Source organism: Mastomys coucha, unplaced genomic scaffold (genome assembly GCF_008632895.1).
Source record: "Mastomys coucha isolate ucsf_1 unplaced genomic scaffold, UCSF_Mcou_1 pScaffold23, whole genome shotgun sequence".
NCBI classification, from domain to species: Eukaryota; Metazoa; Chordata; class Mammalia; order Rodentia; family Muridae; genus Mastomys; species Mastomys coucha.
In genome coordinates, this window is record NW_022196906.1 from 26,969,080 (window position 1) to 26,975,447 (window position 6,368).

Below are 6,368 nucleotides of genomic sequence, written 5' to 3' on the forward strand. Positions count from 1 at the left end.
AGAGCCTCATTAACTGTCACTGTCATGGGAGATGCTGGGGACCAATGAGATCTAAGCAAAAGGAGGGACTTCTGACCTCTCCAAATAGTCTCAACTGAAAGCTGAACCCATGTGTCCATTGAAGTCCAGTTGTCCCAAGGCTTCAGTGAAGTGTTTGTCCTTGAAGCAAGGGGTGAGGAGCTGCTCTCGGCTACCATCTTCTTGCTGTAAACAGTTGTTAAACAGTCATTCAGTTAACTATCCATCTGTCCCTCTGGAGACAGGGAGATTAAGCAAATGTTTGCCAGAGCACTCTCCTTTCCAATAGGAGTGTCCATGGATATCCTCTGTGTTCCTAGCAAGGCTGTTTGTTCCACTTTCTATCATTCAGAGAGCTTCTCCCATTGAATTTTCTACCACTGGCTCTGATGAGAAGACCGGGTGTCACTGCCCATCCCTTCTAGAGGATGGTCCTTGCACTTGAGATGACACAGTTGTGTCCCACCCTAGCCTCTCCCTCAGAGTCGCACACAGTGCCTCTTCCTGGCCAGTGATAGGAGGAAGCGGTAGAAGACATCTCCAGCCGCAGCTAGTGAGAGGCCGCATCCATATTCACACCAACCATGGTCACGTGGCTGAGACTGAGAGTCTCTGTCAAACCTCCACTTCACTCATGCTTTCTTTCCTCGTGCCTTAGTGGGAACTGCTCTGGGTAGTGGAGGGCCATGCTGATGTCTCCAATGGAAGTGGTGTAGAGTTAGTTGCCAAAATGATGAAGGATCCCAGGGGTCAATATCCAGGGTACAGCTGAGGCTGACTCTAGAATCTTCTGTTCCTTTACTTCACCTCTCTCCCATTTCCAGATCTATCTGTAGTATGTCAAAGGTTCTTTGGAAGCAGTGTTACATAAATCATTTCACATACACCCACACCCACACACACCCACACACACACACACACATACACACACACACACACACACACACACACACACACACATGGATTCCCAGTTGATAATGATGATGGCCAAAAAATATTTTAAAAATATTTCAACTTCTAAGGAAGAAGAACAGAGTGCACTTTCCCCAGGGCCTCTTGGCAGCAATAAGCTATGGACAGGTCTGCTGAGGCGAAGGGAAGGAAGGAGAAAGGGGCAGGTGATTAACCACCTTGAGACTTCCTTGGGACTAAGGAACTCTACTTTGTAAGTGTCTGTAGGCTTTTTGGCCTCCAGTATTGTTGGGGTAGGTGTCTGCGGGGAGCTGGGGAGTGTTTCTTCCACAAGAGTAGCAGAGTAAACTGACCACCTGAAAAATTAATGAGGAGGGTAGTGGAAATACAAGAGCAGTTTTAGAACTATTCCCCACTAGAGCATTCCTACTCTCATGCAGTTCATAAGCCAAGCCAGAAGAGCAGTTCTTGAATTTGGTCAGAAAAGGCCCCAGCTTCATCTCCTGCACAGGGTTATAGGCAGAAGATGTGGTTCTAATCTATAACTCACACTGCTTCACCTTCCTTTTTTAGCTTTCAGGTGAAGCAAAGGCTGGTGACTTTGGGTTATTTAGTATTGAATGTCAGGGATGTCACCCATGTCTATACTGGCCCAAGTCTAAACTTCTTTCATAAGCCTCCTTGCCCAGAGCTCCAGTCTCTTTACTTCTCCATTCGTCCATCTAATACACATGCACTTGTTCATGACTGGGTGCCAACAACTAGTTCAAACTCTCCTTCCACACCTGGAGTGCTGAATAAAACATCCTTTCAGGAGCTTAAAGTTTGAAGCAACTCCCTGGCATCTAGATAGAACATTTGATCAAAATTTGTTAACATCTGTATTGATGCAATTTGCAAAATGAAATTTTTTGTGACTATCAGCAGTCTTTCCTTGACAATGAAATCTCTTTGTTGAAAGTCCAAAACCTTCCTTTGTTTCTTTTACCTGTGTCTCCATGCCTCCTTATATGCCAGCCAAGGCATTCACAGACTGGCTAATTGCTCCTTCACCATGCCGTACAGTTCTCCTCTCTGTCCTGTTGCTCCTGCCGTGGTGTACTTATAATCAGCTTAGCTGCTTTCATGTTGTTTTCTGTATTGCCCAATTGCACAGAAAATTCTCAGGATATGGGCTTTTTCTCAATCCTTATCTATTTCCCTTGGTAACTAGCACCATTGAGCTTCAGTATGAGGCCAAATTCTAACCTCTCTTTTTCTTTTTTGCATTCTGCTATTGTTATTATGCATTCTGCTAGTCTGTTTATCAGTGTATACCAAATATTTCACTTGACTATGACTCATTTCTTGATATTTGTCTTATTTGATGCTGTCACTTGACCATACCGGAGCATCTGTCTTAGTCACCACTACATTTTCTGCACACCACAGGGTACTTGGCAAAGTAATAGGAACTTAATACATGTGTCTTTCTTATCGATGAATTGATTAGCCAGCTGGGGAAAAAGTGACAATCTGTACAATTTACAGTGTGACCAACATTGTGCCATATACAGGAATTTCATGGTTTCCTTACAGTGTCCTAGATGTATTTTGGATTGCTAAGGAAGCTGACAAAAACATTGGCAAGCATGATGCTAAATAGATGTGATTTGGAAGGAAGGTCCAAAACTGTGTGTTCTTACTATTTAGCTCATATGAATGAGATAGGAGAGAGAAGAGTAGAAAGAGAATGAGAATGAGAGATGGGAAAGAAGGATAAAGAAAAGGAGGAATAGAGAAGGGGAGGACAGAAGGAGAGGGGAGGGGAGGAGAATAAAGAGGAGGGGAAGGAAGAGGAGACAACATGGGGAAACGGGGTTGAAAGTCATTGCATGTCCATACACCCTGCTCAAGCTCTCTGAAATGCCATGATCATGCAGCCTTCCATTCTACTCTATATCTAGAAACTGACTTGAAAGTTCTGCCCTCATCCTATGAGTGCGCCACCCTGTAAGGAAGTTGCAAAACTGTAAAGGGTGCTATTTTCCCACTGTATTGCATCCACACATGGGCAACATGAGCAGCTTCCCACATGATGCCACTTCCCCAGTTTTGTCAGCAGCTCATACTCTTCTACGTCAATCTGCCACAGTGTGAGAACCCTCTGTCTTGAAAACACTGCTTTCCACAAAGGCTGGGTCTCCAGTGACTCTTCCGGCAACACAAAGCTGACATTTGACCTGAACATTGGGGTTAACAATAATGGACCCAGGTGACCTGCAATCTCTAAAGAACTGGGTCCTACTACAATGGGCCACAGGAAGTTTCTTGATGAAGAATTTGATATCCAGAAGCTTTGGAGCTAGAAGTATGGAGATCAGAGGATGGTGGGAGGACCCTTTAGTGGAACTCCATACTGTGTTAAGTACCAGGCCCGTTTACTTCAGCATGGCTTTTAAAGGTCGGGCCATGTTCTTCTTGGTATGTAGGAGACATCACAAACTATCTTGATTTCTGTTTTCTTGTGAAGAAGCGAAGCTCTCTTTCTTCAGGGTGTGTCTTGTTGCCACAGTATAGAAATGCAATATTTTTCACCGCACTTTGAAAACAGAGTGCAGTTCTGCGGCTGCCTCTACCTTCTTTGATTCTGCTTACGGAAAATAGAGACTCAACACTGTGCAGAAATGCTCAAGCCTAACACTGAAGTATCAAGTGCACTGTGGTCACGAGTTTTATTTGTCACAAAGGTGTTAGAAGCGCCACTGCTCCTCATTCTGTGAACTTTCGTGTCTTGTTCTGGGGGAGTCACTTTTTGTTGCTTGGTGTTCGAGAGTCTCTATGAACATTTTCCCTTTAGGGAAAAATTAACACCAAATGTCAAGTCATTAAAGTTAATCAGCATAAATAATTGAAGGGAGGCACTTGCTAGCATGTTCCTTCCTGTGAGAATGTCCAGGTCCATGCCTTCATTGTTAGCTTTGCTGCTTGTGCAGATGGTCATCTTATGCCAACCTCGAGTTGAGGGCTTTTCCTCTTCTTTCCCTGTGCTTTGTCTTCATTCGCAGGTATAGAATCTAAAAGGCCACTTCTGCCACCATTGCTCTTTTTGCTGCACTGCTGGGAGAGCAAGGAATTCTGGTCCTGAGGCAAACAAAATCTCATCCAATGAGTGGAGGATGAACATTTTCTCACTTACAATGACCACAATATTGTTTTGTTTTGCTAGGAAACAAACACAAGGGCTTGCTAGGCCCACCATTGAATTCTCAAACCATAATAGTATACTTTAACTCTTACCAACAAGACAGACCCAAGGCATGTTGGCTATCCAAGGGACCTAAGAGAGGGCTTAGTGGCTAAGAGCACTTAGTTCTTTTACAGAAGACCTAGGTTTGATTCCCAGCACTCATGTGATGGGTAAAAAACCATCTGTATCTCCAGTTCCAGGAATATGACTTCCTCTTCATCTTTGGAGGGCACTAAGCATGCATGTGATGTCCATACATATATGTAGGTACTCACACATACACTTAAAATAAAAATAAGCTTTTTTTAAAAAATGGTTGATTTTTCCAACATCTATTTGGAATTTCAGGAGAAACATAACCCCCCCCCAAAAAAAAGAACCCAACCAATCAACCAACCAACCAACTAACCAACCAACCAAACAAACAAAAAACTCAACTACTCAGAAAAAAAGTAAAAGTTAACTCTTCTGTTGAGGAAACAATCATAAATGGGAACTTGGTCAATTTCACATGGTATTAACTAACATTCATTTCCTATAGGCCTCTTGTCTCCTAAACTAAGGCTCTGGGGCACTAATTCATCAGACTGGAGATGCCAGGAGTTATCTGTCCTCCACAGTTTTTGCTGACAGCTGATCTCAAGATGGAAGGACTCTCAGTGATCTAACCGTTAGGGAGAAAGGAATCCAAATTTCATTGATACCTAGATGAGAGCCCAAGACAGCGCCAGAGTGTGACTGGCAATTAATTAGACAGATAGCATCTTATATTTGGAAAGGACCTCAGAGATCTCGTCCTATCTCCTTCCTGGTACAGAAACCCTTCCACAGCAAGCTTGACAAACAGTGCTCTGGCCTGGGCCTCTGCTCTGTGATTTTAATGGTCTGGATGAAACAATTACAGCTCCCCTCTAAACGACTTGCCCCCAAGGTACCAAATCCTTTGCCTGGAAGCTACCAGTCCATCTAGCTGACACGCATCTGCACTCTGGACATCTGAAGACTGTAGTTATTTGTTGATTCCTATGTTCATTTGCAGTCGTGTCTTAGACCTCTTTAAAATAGTTCATCCTTAGCAAAATAACCACTTTCTTTATGGCTTCCATATCCACTGATTTTCAGGATTTTCTTCAGAGGGCTCTTGTTTTCCCTGAGTTTTGGGGAAAATATTTGCAGGGTAATAGTATGCGTCATATTTTTGCTGCTTAACCTACACCAGTGGTGAGGGTCTTGGGATGCTTTCGTGGGCTGTGAGCTTTGTGCCAGAAAAACTTTGTCTGCCAGTCTCTTGATGGTATCAGCACCCTCGGCTGACTCCGTAGCCTACCAGCCAATGAGAACTGGTTTTCTTCCTGTAGTTTACCTCAGAAGCCACACCACCAGTGAGGGCACCAGAACTCATCGTCAATATACAACACAAGTCACTTATCACCACACAGTGCAGTTTTGGGCTTAGAAAGCTTTTTGCCTATCTAGTATTGCATCTCTTAAAACATAGAACAAAACGATCAGGTAAGTCATTTACCAGCCTCTTTGACAAATATACCCTGAAGGAGATTGAGTGACATTTGGAAAGTTGGTAAAAGCCACCAGTGTCAAATCAACTTCAAAAAAAAAAATTTTTTTTTTTTTTTGTGGCTGTGCTCTGTTTAACCAGGCCACACCTGCTTTTAGAAACCACTGAGAACATTCTGCAGATAAACAGAGATGCCAGGTCTGACAGTCTCTAAGGCAACAAGATACTGATCAATCATCACACTGTAAGAGACAGAGACACTGGTGGAAAACACCAACCTGATTTTCTAGTCTTCTCAAGAGTTGTCACAGCAGGTGGCGCCGGCCCTGTCTAAAAGGGTTCAGGAGGTCCCATCCCACATGAAGACTGAAACCCTAAATGTGAATATGAGAGAGAGAGAGAGAGAGAGGGAGAGAGAGAGAGACAGAGAGACAGAGAGACAGAGAGACAGAGAGACAGAGAGACAGAGAGAGAGAAATCCTTTACTTGTAACAATCAACAATCACTGGAGCACATGGAACTCACTTCTTCCTAAGACAGGAAATCCACAGCTCCATTACAGACTGCAACAGACTTCTGTGGGTTGATTTTAACTCATGAGATTATGATTATGTGTAAACACAGACACACCCTGTTTTCTGAGCATTTCTGTCCATATGTCTGATATTGACCTAGGTTATAGTTCTACCTATA